This window comes from Anguilla rostrata, chromosome 7, assembly GCF_018555375.3.
Source record: "Anguilla rostrata isolate EN2019 chromosome 7, ASM1855537v3, whole genome shotgun sequence".
In the NCBI taxonomy this organism is placed as follows: Eukaryota; Metazoa; Chordata; class Actinopteri; order Anguilliformes; family Anguillidae; genus Anguilla; species Anguilla rostrata.
In genome coordinates, this window is record NC_057939.1 from 35,179,626 (window position 1) to 35,193,174 (window position 13,549).

At 44.6% G+C, this 13,549-nt stretch overlaps 1 long non-coding RNA gene across 1 annotated transcript; it reads left to right on the forward strand.

Annotated features, from left to right (window-relative positions):
• Positions 1-7,000: 7,000 nt before the first annotated feature.
• On the forward strand, positions 7,001-7,497 carry LOC135258609 (uncharacterized). The gene is made up of 2 exons (XR_010331037.1): positions 7,001-7,083; positions 7,380-7,497. It is a non-coding gene; the product is annotated as an uncharacterized LOC135258609 (long non-coding RNA).
• The last annotated feature ends 6,052 nt before the right edge of the window (positions 7,498-13,549 follow it).

Here is a 13,549-nt window from a genome sequence, read left to right on the forward strand (position 1 = left end):
CAGACTGGAGCTCTGCACTGCTGTGCTCGCTGTGGAATTGTCAGAGCTCCTCACAGAAGAACTCGACATGAAGGTAGACAGAACTACATTCTACACTGACAGCAAAGTGGTGTTAGGATACCTCAACAATCAAAATAGGATATTCTATGTGTATGTCAACAATCGTGTATAGAGAATTAAGCAATCTTCTCTACCAGACTAGTGGAGATACGTTTCAACGGAGCACAACCCCGGTGATCATGGCTCTCGGTCTGTGGCAGCAGGAAACCTTGCCAGTACCACATGGCTGTACAGGCTAGCATTCCTTCTGCAGCTTGAGAGTAACACCCCTGAAGAAGCCCCATTTGAACTCATCGACCCAGAGTCAGATGTTGAAATTCACTCTAAAGTGACAGTGCTTGCCACTACAGTGTCTACAAGTCATTTGGGTTCAGCACGCTTTGAACATTTCTCAAAATTGACCCCCCTTATCAAAGCTGTAGCCCACCTTCATCACATTTCTCGCAGCTTCAACAAGTCCAAAGATGGCATCAGTTGTGCAGGCTGGCACCTCTGTAAGGCAAGTCTCACAGATGAAGACTTAACCCAAGCAGAACACACAGTCATCAGATGTGTCCAACATGAAGCGTATGCAGAAGAAATCAAATGTATCAAGGCAAAACGAGACTTACCATCTAACAGTTCCCTCCACAAGCTTCACCCAGTCATTGATGACAATGGCCTACTACGGGTAGGAGGACGCCTTACAGAGTCAAAGTTGCTGAGACATGAGGCCACCCCTCTTCTGATCCCAGGTAAGCATCACATTGCTACACTGCTCATCCGTCACCATCATGCAGCTGTAAAGCATCAAGGAAGACACCTAACTGAGGGAGCTGTAAGAGTAAGTGGCTTATGGGTAGTAGGAGCTAAGAGATCTATCAGCAGCATCGTCCACAAATGCGTGACTTGCAGGAAGCTACGAGGCAGAACGGAGCAGCAAATGGTAAATGGTAAATGGACTGCATTTATATAGCGCTTTTATCCAAAGCGCTTTACAATTGATGCCTCTCATTCGCCAGAGCAGTTAGGGGTTAGGTGTCTTGCTCAAGGACACCTCGACACGCCCAGGGCGGAGTTTGAACCGGCAACCCTCCGACTGCCAGACAATCGGTCTTACCTCCTGAGCTATGTCGCCCTCGAAAATCCTGGCAGACTTGCCTGCTGAGCGCTTACAGACTGATCCTCCATTTTCTTATGTTAGACTTCATGTATTCGGACTATGGGAGGTCACTGCACGCTGTACTAAAGGTGGACAAGCAAACAGTAAGAGATGGGCGGTCCTGTTTACATGCATGTCCACTAGAACTGTTCATATCGAGGTGATTGAAACTATGAGCTCCTGTAGCTTCATCAATGCACTTCACAGATTCTTCGCAATCAGAGGTCCTGCTGAGCAGTTGAGGTCGGACTGTGGGACCAACTTCGTCGGTGCATCCAGGGAACTGAAGCTGGATCCTCCAAGTCCTGGTGAGACAAGTGTGGAAGACTACCTACTCGACCAGAGATGTTCTTGGGTGTTCAACCCTCCCCACTCATCTCACATGGGTGGCACGTGGGAGCGCATGATAGGTATTGCGCGGCACATCCTCGACTCAATGCTCCTACAAGCTGGACACTCTAAGCTGACTCATGAGGTTCTGACAACATTAATGGCCAAAGTCACAGCTATTATTAATGCAAGACCTCTAGTGCCTGTCTCCTCTGACCCAGAAGCGCCTCTGATGCTGACCCCCTCAACTCTCCTCACCCAGAAGTTTGGTGTAGCCTTACCTCCCCCTGGAGACTTCACCAAGCGCGACATGTTTAAGCATCAATGGAAGAGGGTTCAAGTTCTTGCTGCCAACTTCTGGGCTCAATGGAAGAAAGAGTACCTCAGCATACTTCAGAGTCGTCAAACGTGGCAGTTCAATAGGCTAAACATGGAGGAAGGGGACATTGTTCTTTTGAAGGATAAGCAAAAAAGAAGAAATGAATGGCCAACGGGAGTCATTGTGAAGGCTGTCCCAAGCAAAGACGGAGTAGTCAGGAAAGTGGAAGTCAAGATTACCCGTCACAAGACTACTAAGACTTTCTCCAGACCCATCTCAGAGTGTATCCTTCTCTTTTCTCCAGAAGATTAGGTTATGTAAATATGTTTATTGTGGCATTTTAAATAATGCCAGACGAGGAGTGTAATGGAACGGTTTCCTTTTTTTTTTTAGAGCTTCTCTGCCTCTAGGGGCATAGTTCCTTTATCTTTAGAGTCTCCCTTCCATCTAGTAGCATAGTTTAGTTACTTTAAGCTACAGGAAGTGACAGGAACTTCCTTTTTCCTGTGTCAACAAAAGCACATGGTTGCATGTCTTTAGTGCAGCAATGTTCATGCTCTATTGTCAAACTTCGCTTAGTTTCTAGCCCTTTGAGTGGCAATATTAGTAAGTCAAACTATTATCCATCATTGCTAGAATGTTTATCTTGAAGTATTTTAACATATTTGCTACAGTTTGTACAACTTTGGTAGCATGTAGGACAGCACATTGTAATGATTCAGGCTATACCTTTATACTAGAGATACTGATTAGTGTAAATACAGTGTTCAATGCAATACTTACCTGATTAGTTACATCATATACTTACATTCTGTCAGGACCACTGTCATCAAAGTAGATCTTTATTGACAATAAAGGCAATACAGTTGTTTGGCGGTATGGCTCTGTTCTGGAGCTCTCCCGCCAACCACGCAGCCCGCGTGGATAAGGCCGGGAGGCCAGCAGCCAAACCCCCTTAGAGGGGTACACACAGAACAGATCCAGCAGCAAAGCAAGTTCTTAACACATAGGGATGGAGCAATGCAATTTCTTAACACATAGGGATGGAGCAATACAAATTCTTAACACATAGGAATGGAGAAATGCAAATTCTTGACACATAGGGATGGAGCTGGGGTGGTGGAGGTTGACGCTTGACTCTCGTGGCCTGCCAGAACTACGCAATGCTTCATTTTAGGTATTCCTGCAAAGAGAATGTTAGTTTCATACTTACCTTGAGTTTCCTGCAAAATAGAGGATTAGTTATCCTAACTGTAACTAGCTTGAGTAAGCTATTTTTGTATTGTATACTGATGTATGCTTTTCTGTATGTTAATTTTCAGTTTCACACTTCTTTGTTATTAAATCTCGTCCATTTACAACAATGGTCTGTTCCTTGGAGGATATGATGCAAGGGAGAGTTTAGCTGGCTGTGAAAACTTAACATAGGACAGGAGTCACATTAGGTGTAGCAGTACAATGCTGCTTTCCGTTCCTACAGGAGAAGTGCAGTAGTCGAGGCGCCTCGAAAACACCGGGAGAGGCGTTTTCGATGCGGTATTTTAAAAGCCGTCGCAACGTGTTCACACAGACATAAGTCCGGTATCGAAGCCGTCTCAAAAACTCATTTTTTCTTCTGTGTGAAAGGGATATCAGACAGACAAAAAATTAAAGAGCGCATAGGTGAGATTTATGCAGCAATTAAAATACAAAGCGTAAGACTCCAGGAGCCACCACCTCAAGCTGCCCTTGAGCTTAGGCGATCAGAAAGGGAGAGACGCCCAACTGAAAAAATGATTGAGCTTATAAAGGATGAGATTGTAAAAAGGGAGAGAATGTTTATGTTCTTATTTGTAAACTTGAAGGCAGAGGTTCAATTCGTCAGATCAAAACTAAAGGAGAAATGCTCAAAAATTTACTTAGATGGATAATAGCTGTTGAAAAATATGAGTCGGACCTAAAACAAGAATATGAGTGCACTGACAACCCCATCTCAGGATATCAGAAGGAAAATGGACAGCTGTACCTCTGTAACTGCTGAAGTGACTACGCTTCTGAGAAGGCGTTCAGTGAAGGCTGGCACAAAGGAGTTCGACGCAGTGGCTGAGAAAGCCGCGCTTCTCCAGTTACTCCAAAGAGAAGATGCCAGGTCAATTTATGGGTCAACTGTCTCTCGAGCTGGACGGAGCAGTCAGCGAGGAAGTCAAGCCTCAGATGCAGTATCAGTGAAAACGGCAGACGCAGCAGCACGATTGGCTTCAAAATGGGCTGAAATGAATAGGGAAGAAGAAATTTCAGTCCAGAGAAAGGAGGTACTGGCCCAGCAAGAGAAGTTGAAAAAACTGGAGAAACGAAGGGACTTGGAAGTCATAGGGGCTGAATATAAAGCTTATGCTGAAGAGGAATTGAAGTTGGATGCTGAAAGAGGAGACATGAAAATAGTGAATACCCAGCTTTCAAGTCAGCCTGTAATTCAGCGGAGTAGCACTCCATGTGACCAAACCCCCCAGAGTCCTTCACTCCTTCCTTGCACTGGAAACAAACAAGAGCCTACAACGAACGAAGCCACACTGGTTCACTGCTTCCAGCACCAGAGCCATTCATAATTACCAGAGATCCTCTTAAGTTCACTGAATGGAGCACCTGTTTCAAAGCTGTAATTGAAACAGGCTGTACAAAACCAGCACACAGGCTTTACTTGAAAAGATATATTAGTGGAGAAGCACTTTGTGTGTTAGAAGGTACATTTTATAGAAGCGACGAGAAAGCATATAAGCAGGCATGGGATGCTCTGAACAAACACTATGGACACTCATTCATGGTGCAAAGGGCGTTCAGGGGAAAACTGTACAGCTGGCCAAAGATTGGGCTGAGGGAGTCACTTAAACTTAGGGAGTTTAGCGATTTCCTGATCACATGCAACGATGCAATGCCCTACATGGATGGGCTAAAGGTTTTAAACGATTGTGAAGAAAATCTATTTCAAAAACTATTTCAAAAACTCCCAGACTGGGCCACCACCCACTGGAATCGACAGGTCGCTAGAGCACTGGATGAAGGAAAGCCATATCCAGGGTTTAAAGAATTTTCTGACTTTGTGGCAGAGGAAGCACACATAGCATGCAACCCAGTTTCCGCCCTTCATGCATTAAAAAATGCAGATGAAAAACCTGGGAAGGAACAGAAGCGTCCAAAGGTGAGCTTCCTAGCGATGACAACAAAAGTGTCTCAAAAATCAAAAAACACTTATTCAAGCACATCAGGAAGTGGCAAAGAGGAGACTGCTGGTTCAAAAAACAGCCCTTCAGCCAACAAAAGGCAAATAAAATGACCATGTTGTCAGCAGAATCACTTTATCTATAAATGTGAAAAATTTGTAGCATTGTCATTGGAAGAAAAGAAAAAAATTGTCATTGAAATTAACGTGCTTTGGGTGCCTCAGGGTTGGCCATGTCTCCAAGAACTGCAGAAACCTGGCTACTTGCAACATTTTCAGGCAGAGCCATCCCACTCCGCTTCACGAAAAAAATCTCCAAGTCAAGAAGCCTTCTGTGGAAGCACCACAGCTAGAGGCAACCACTTCAACTGTCTCATGTAGCGTGACTGGAGACAACGGTGACCGCACATCAATGATTGTTCCTGTGTGGTTCTCATCTGCTACAAAAAACAGCCTGGAAACCTTGGTGTACGCGTTGCTGGACACGCAGAGCAGTAACACATTTATTGACCTAGAAACTTCAGAAAAAATTCAAGCAGACACAGAGCCAGTCAAATTGAAATTAACAATAATGACTGACAGGGGTTCAGTAGTGAATTGTCAAAGAGTGGTCGGACTAAGAGTGAGAGGGTACTTCTCACAAGAAAACATTGATTTGCCACCTGCATACACTCGAGAATACATACCACTGGAGCAAAACAGTATTCCCACTTGGGAAACAGCGAAAGGTTGGACCCACCTTCTTAGCATATCAGAAGAAATGCCTGATCTATTGGACCGTCCAGTAGGACTCCTAATCGGCTGCGACTGCTCAAGAGCCCTGAAACAAAAAAAAGTAATAGCAGGGGAAGATTATGATCCATACGCTGTCAAGACTGATTTAGGCTGGGGGATGCTCAACAACATGTGCAATAAGGCTGTCAAAAATGCCATGAAATTGAGTTTGAATATTAGCTTTTGTAATTAGTTAGAGTTCGAATATATTCGAATATCATTTGCATATAATTCACAAAAATAAGCTGCTCATTGTTGGGCGCAATATGCACATGACACTCCCTCTAAACTGGCCTGCGTGTTATTTTCCACAAGCGGGCAGTAGAATAGAGGATATCGGTGAACTTTCATACTAGGTTACTACATCTGGGGCCTCGTTTATAAAACGTATTTTAGATCAACTGTGTGGCGCGTACGTAGAAAATCAAGTCAAAGTAGTGATTTATAAAATTTCAACATGACTCGATTTGACCGTGGAAACGGTTGTGGCTCTATGTCAGGTCTTCATTGACGTATGCACACGCAAGTTAATTTTATAAATGAGCCCCCTGCAGTTTATATAGCCTAATGCGCAAATGAATAAAGCACTTTCTCGTGGATGTAATTTGCCACAACTTGGCATTTCACAATAATAGGGAAATGATTGTTTATAGGAAATCCCTGTTTATTTCTTAACACAAAAACTATTCAAACGGCTAATACTTGTATCCTAAAACAACATAAATTACTTACTCTGTTTAGTTTGATTACTTCTTTCATCATCCAATTTTATCAAAATCTTTAGAACAGAAAGGAAACATAGCCTGCCATGGGAACATTATTTAGTCTAAATTGTTATCTGACCAGATCTGTTGAACGAAGTGAAAAAAGAGACTCACGAGGCTAGCTGACCAGTAACGTTAGGTGTCCATGGAGCTGAAAGTATCACCAGAGGTTATTGGCAAGGAAAACCAGACGATCCACTTGCTCTGGGTCTAGGGCAGAACATTTTTTGTTGACAGAGGAAGTAACGTTAGCACAGGAAATGAACTTGCGTGCATGAACATGATTCGCCGTATGAAATTAAAGCCTGTATATTCATGTTAATTACAAAACGCGGGATCCAAAACTAATATTCTACTGCTCAAATTTAGGTTTGAACTTCGAATATTTTTTGACAGCCTTAATGTGCAAGCTCAAAAGATGGACAGGGTCTAATATGTGTTGGGGAAGAAGGAATGGAATTAAGATCTTTGCAAGAACTAAATGGTAAGGAGCAGGAGGGTGAAGATGGCAGCATCTGTTCTGGGACTGGTGAGGTGTGTATGCAGAAGGGTGTTGGAGAAGCACAGGTCGCCAAAAAGGAGAAAAAGAAGAAGTGCAGCTCAAAGGATGGAAATGCTGCTGACATTGCTGCTGGCAGTTCTGTGCTATGCCCTGATCTGAATGACCCCAGAAACCTAACTGATGATGAGGGAGAGGGACAGAGGAGAAGAAAAAGAAGCAAAAGAAAAGGAAAAAGAAGAAGGATTCCAAGGGCTTGTCCCCCTCCTTGGACAGTGAGGATGAGGACAAAAAAGACAAAGACAAGAAGAAGAAGAAAAAGAAGAAGGGAAAGAAGGATTCTAGCTCTTCCTCTTCTGACAGCTCTCTTCCTCTGACAGTGACAAAGACAAAAAGAAAAAGAAGTTGAAGAAGGACTCTAGTTCCTTCTACTCCTTCTTCAGACAGTGAGGATGAGAAGAAGAAGAAAAGGTATAAGAAGAAGAAGAAGGATTCCATCTCTTCTTCCTCATCCGACAGCTCCTCCTCCTTGGACAAGTGAAGATGACGATGGTCTAGTGCGAAAGGCTAAAGTTCAAATAGGACAGAGGAAAAAAGGGGAACGTCTGATGCAACCTTCCTTTCTTGAGCATCCAGTTCAAAAACTAGTGGCACTAGTTGAGAATGGTTCCTAAATTAATAAACAGGAAATTGACTAGTTTGAGAAAATGATAATGAAAACCTCCAAACATCAAGAATAAAAGTGTGTTTGTGTGAAAGTCAATTTAAAATTGAAGTACCTTCCATTTTATAGGAAAATTACCAGACTTATATAACGATCATAAATCACAGTAATTTTGGTGGCAGCGTATCTGTCACAGGAAAATGTTTTATTATATTTCTTACTTTGAATATATTTAATTTCTTTTCAGTGGGAAATGTTTGTTAGAATGGGCATTATTATAGTGACACCTACTGTTCAAATCATTTTTGTTACATTGAATGGACAGATACTGTAGTCACGTGACTGAGTTCACTTATCAGATCTGAGATGTGCATGCGTTCAGAACTTCAGAACCACCGGAGATTCATACGGAAAAGAGCTCTTAACATCAATGAAGAGTCTCTGTTCGATATCGCAATATCGTAACAACTCCTAAATTTCTGGTCAGAAGGCGCACACAGTATGTAATTGTTTTGTTATCCAGCTTTATTTGTGGAATAATCATTATCGTATTACAACTTCGTTTTTGGACATTTCATATGTACACTAAAGGGTTGCTCCTAGAAGGCCATATTGCTATGGACACTTAAAGAACATGATAACAAAATGGCTGCTAGCTAACAGAGACTTGGTTTGTGTAGCCCATATAATTTACTTGGGCTTTGTGTTTCTAAAAATAGAATATTTTATGTAATTCCAGTTTTTCACGGTGTTTGCCTGAGTTAAAAGGAAGACAATATACGCTTGTCAAACATCAGTATTGGAGCGTGGTTTATTCTGCATCAGAAGAAAAGCATTTGGAAGCAGTTACAATTCCAGTTAGTCTTTCCTTTGCAAAAAAACAAAGCAAAGCCATGCCACAGGCTATCTGATATACATTAATATTAATACAGATTTTAGACCATACTTCTCACTAACTCAGTTGTGATCTGTTTAAGCTAATTTGTGTTTTAAAAGAATTAAAGTAAATACAGTTATCCATTACTTGCATGTGCACATTGAGACAATTAGTCTACCCCTTGGCAAAATGTAATTTTGTTCAGTATTAAAAAGTTTTGAAGATACTTTGTATCACTGATAATGTTATGCTACTATTTGTAGAGCCAAATGTAGGTAGTAGGTGTACAGTATGTCATTTTTAGTACTAAAACATACAATAACACTCCATTGATTTAGTTTTATCTTAAATTACAACAACACAATATTTGACAGTGACATTGAAGAAATGTAAAACATTTTAATCAAAATACATATATATCTATAAACAACAACATAATACAACTATAATTACTAGCAATATACAACTTTTATCAGATTGACCTGATGTAGATGGACTGAATTGTTGCCGACTTTGATTAATGAAAAAGTTTTTAAACTGAATGGGGTTGTTAGCCTGTTGTTAGTAGACGATTAATTAACCAATTGATTGGATTTGTTCAACACAGACCATCCATCCATCCATTATTTATACCCGCTTATCCTGAGCACGCTCGTGGGGGGTGCCGAGCCTATCCCAGCATGCATTGGGCGAGAGGCAGGAATACACCCTGGACAGGCCCCCAATCTACCACAGGGCACACACACATTGACTCACACACTCACACCTATGGGTAATTTTAAAGTCTCCAATTAGCCTACCTGCATGTCTTTGAACTGTGGGAAGAAACCAGAGTACCCAGAGAAAACCCACATGGAGAGAATGTGCAAACTCCACACAGAAAGGCCCCAACCCTAGATTCGAACCCACCACCTTCTTGCTGTGAGGCAACAGTGCTACCCACTACATCACCGTGCCATCAGTCCTCGCCAATTACATTTTTTAAATAAATGTGGCCTGTCTCACCCAAAGCTATAAAGCTTTCTCTTAAGAAAAGCTTTGTGTTAGTTCTTATGTGAAATATCCATAACAGGCCCACCTGCTAGCAGTTAGGTTTAGGTTAGGTAGCTAGCAAATGACTATTAGGCAAATGAGCTAAGTTCTCAGTTGACACTAATTGTTGCAGTTTAGTTAATTGGCAGTCTGAGATTTTGAATCATGCTTAGAGTTCAACTAATGTTAAGCCAATGAAGATTTAAAAAAAAAAAAAATTAATAGTTAAAAAAAGTGTAAATAATATCCATCCATCCATCCATTCTCTAAACTGCTTAATCCAGGTCAGGGTCACGGTGGCAAAGGGGCAAGCAGAGCAGCTCAGACGTCCCGCTCCCCAGCAACTTCTGCTAACTCATACCGGTGAATCCCCAGGCGATCCCAGGCCAGCCTTTGGATATAATCCCTCCAGCGTGTCCTAGGTCTACCCCTGGGTCTCCTTCCCGGTGGCTGAGCCCAGAACACCTCTAGAGGCACCCAGGAACCACCTCAAGTGACTCCTTTCAATGCAGAGGAGCAGCGGTTCTACTCTGAGGTCCTCCCGGATAGCTGAGCTCCTCACCCTATCAAGGAGAGTAAGCCCTGCCACCCTATGGAGAAACCCCATTTCGACCGCTTGTATTTGCGATCTCACCCTTTCGGTCACTACCCATAGCTCATGATAGGTGAGAGTAGGGATGAAGATCGACTAGTAAATCGAGAGCTTTGCCTTTCGGCTCAGTTCCTTCTTCACCACCACCGTCCGATACAATGCCCGCATTCCTGCGGGAGCTGCACCGAGATGGCTGTCGATCTGCGAATCCCTTTTTCCCTCTCTCGTGAATGAGACCCCAAGATACTTGAACTCCTCCACATGGGGCAGTTGCTCCTCCCTTACTTGAAGAGGGCAAACCATATTTTTCCGGGAGAGGACTATAGCCACAGACTTGGAGGTGCAGATCCTCATCCCGATCTCATCACACTCAGCTGCAAACCACTCTAGTGCACATCAAAGATTACAGTATGATGAGGCCAAGAGAACAACGTCATCTGCAAACAGCAGAGCTGCCACTCCAGTGTCCCCAAACTGGACACACTCCATACCTCGGCTGCACCTTGAAATCCTGACCATGAATACCACAAACAGGAGGGGAGACAAAGCATACCCTTAGCGGAGTCCGACACCCACTCTGAATGAGCTTGACTTGGCTGAGAATGTGAACAGAGCTTTTGCTCCGAGTATACAGGGACCGAATGGAACGCAACAGCGACACCCTAAACTCCCACAGCACCTCCCACAAGATACCCCGGGGAACACGGCCATACGCCTTCTCCAAATCCACAAAACACATGTAGATTGGATAAGCAAACTCCCATGCCCCCTCAAATATCTGTGAGAGGGTAAAAAGCTGGTCTGTTGTTCCACAACCTGGACGAAACCTGCATTGTTCCTCCTAAATCTGAGGTCCAACCATCCAGGTCAGGGTCACGGTGGCAAAGGGGCAAGCAGAGCAGCTCAGACGTCCCGCTCCCCAGCAACTTCTGCTAACTCATACCGGTGAATCCCCAGGCGATCCCAGGCCAGCCTTTGGATATAATCCCTCCAGCGTGTCCTAGGTCTACCCCTGGGTCTCCTTCCCGGTGGCTGAGCCCAGAACACCTCTAGAGGCACCCAGGAACCACCTCAAGTGACTCCTTTCAATGCAGAGGAGCAGCGGTTCTACTCTGAGGTCCTCCCGGATAGCTGAGCTCCTCACCCTATCAAGGAGAGTAAGCCCTGCCACCCTATGGAGAAACCCCATTTCGACCGCTTGTATTTGCGATCTCACCCTTTCGGTCACTACCCATAGCTCATGATAGGTGAGAGTAGGGATGAAGATCGACTAGTAAATCGAGAGCTTTGCCTTTCGGCTCAGTTCCTTCTTCACCACCACCGTCCGATACAATGCCCGCATTCCTGCGGGAGCTGCACCGAGATGGCTGTCGATCTGCGAATCCCTTTTTCCCTCTCTCGTGAATGAGACCCCAAGATACTTGAACTCCTCCACATGGGGCAGTTGCTCCTCCCTTACTTGAAGAGGGCAAACCATATTTTTCCGGGAGAGGACTATAGCCACAGACTTGGAGGTGCAGATCCTCATCCCGATCTCATCACACTCAGCTGCAAACCACTCTAGTGCACATCAAAGATTACAGTATGATGAGGCTAAGAGAACAACGTCATCTGCAAACAGCAGAGCTGCCACTCCAGTGTCCCCAAACTGGACACACTCCATACCTCGGCTGCACCTTGAAATCCTGACCATGAATACCACAAACAGGAGGGGAGACAAAGCATACCCTTAGCGGAGTCCGACACCCACTCTGAATGAGCTTGACTTGGCTGAGAATGTGAACAGAGCTTTTGCTCCGAGTATACAGGGACCGAATGGAACGCAACAGCGACACCCTAAACTCCCACAGCACCTCCCACAAGATACCCCGGGGAACACGGCCATACGCCTTCTCCAAATCCACAAAACACATGTAGATTGGATAAGCAAACTCCCATGCCCCCTCAAATATCTGTGAGAGGGTAAAAAGCTGGTCTGTTGTTCCACAACCTGGACGAAACCTGCATTGTTCCTCCTAAATCTGAGGTCCAACCATCGGCCAAAGCCTCCTTTCCAGCATCTTAGCATAGACTTTCCCAGGGCGGCTAAGGAGTATGATTCCCCGATAATTGGAACACACCCTCCAGTCCCCCTTCTTAAAAATGGGGACTACCACCCTGGTCTGCCACTCCAAAGGTACTGTTCCCAACTTCCACGCAACATTGAGGATTTGTGTCAGCCAAGACCACCAACATCCAGAGCCTTCAACTTTTCCAGACAAATCTCATCCGCCCCTGGTGCACTGCCACTGAGGTGCTCTCCAACTACCCCAGTGACTTCTGCCACAGAGATGGGCTCTGATCCCCCGGATTGCTCCAGCTCTGCTTCCAAAAAGGAGGGTGTGTCTGTCGGATTCAGGAGGTCCTCAAAGTGTTCCTTCCACCTTTCGACAATATCCCCAGTTGAGGTCAGAGTTTCACCATTCCTGCTGACAGCCTGAACGGTGTCCCGCTTTCCCCTCCTGAGGTGCAGAATGGTTTTCCAGAACCACTTTGGGGCTGACTGAAAGTCCTCTAAGGCCTCTCCAAACTCCTCCCATGCCCTGGCTTTTGCTTCTGCCACTGCTGCGACCTTTTTCGCCTGCCGGTACCTGTCTGATGTATCCGAGGTTCCCAGAGCCAACAAGCCTGTAATGCCTCTTTCTTCAGCTTGACAGCCTCCTTCACCACTGGAGTCCACCAAAGGGTCCTTGGGTTGCCGCCAGTACATGCACGGACCAGCTTTTAACCACAACCTCTAGCAGCAGCTTCCACAATAGAGGTTTTGAACAGGGTCCATTCAGACTCCATGTCCCCAACCTCCTCTAGGATACGGAGGGCTATACAGGGACCGAATCATGGAGGACGGAGTGTGGCGCAGTGGGTAAGGAACTGCGCTTGTAACCGAAAGGTCGTTGGTTCGAATCCCGGGTAAGGACACTGCTGTTGTACCCTTGAGCAAGGTACTTAACCTGCATTGCTTCAGTATATATCCAGCTGTATAAATGGATACAATGTAAAGTGCTAAGTAAAAGTTGTGTGTAAAAGTCGCTCTGGATAAGAGCGTCTGCTAAATGCCTATAAGTCTTCTGCCAGGCGTTCCCAGCAGACCCTCACTACACGTTTAGGCCTACCTGCTCTGTCTGGCAGCTTCCCCCGCCATCTGATCCAACTCACCACCAGATAAGATAAGATAACATAATCCTTTATTAATCCCGCTGCGGGGAAATTTGCAGTGTTACAGCAGCAAAGGGGATAGCGCAATAGAGTAAAAATATAATAG